Source organism: Penaeus monodon, chromosome 19 (assembly GCF_015228065.2).
Source record: "Penaeus monodon isolate SGIC_2016 chromosome 19, NSTDA_Pmon_1, whole genome shotgun sequence".
Taxonomy (NCBI): Eukaryota; Metazoa; Arthropoda; class Malacostraca; order Decapoda; family Penaeidae; genus Penaeus; species Penaeus monodon.
In genome coordinates this window covers 37,841,624-37,842,082 of record NC_051404.1, presented here as the reverse complement: position 1 = coordinate 37,842,082, position 459 = coordinate 37,841,624, and positions in this window count along the sequence as shown.

Below are 459 nucleotides of genomic sequence, written 5' to 3'. Positions count from 1 at the left end.
TAACCTTGACCAGAACGTCTTTTGACTGTCATTAATCTTTATTTTTTTTTACGTCTTATCTCGCCTTGTGTTTTCCTTTATCCTTTTTCGAACTTTTTGAATATATCATCAGTATTATTTTTCCTTTTTTTCTTATTCTTCATGTTTCTCCATTTTTTTTTTTCTTCTTTTGATTTTCTTAGTCCATATTGTGAGGCAAAGATGAGTTTAGGCTTTCATTGTGCATATTCACACTATGCACAATTATGTTTAATTATACCTATCTCGGCCCTAAAAAGAGGGATGTTTTGCATTTGCACAACTCTCGTATTATACACTAAAGGGATTCTTTTGCACCCTCAGTTTCAGTCCTTTTCAACATCAACACGGTATGTTCATGCGCGCACTAATTCACATTTTCGAGTCTCTGAAAGTGGAATTACTGATGATGCAGTCTTTTAAGGTGTTAAAAAAGGAGGA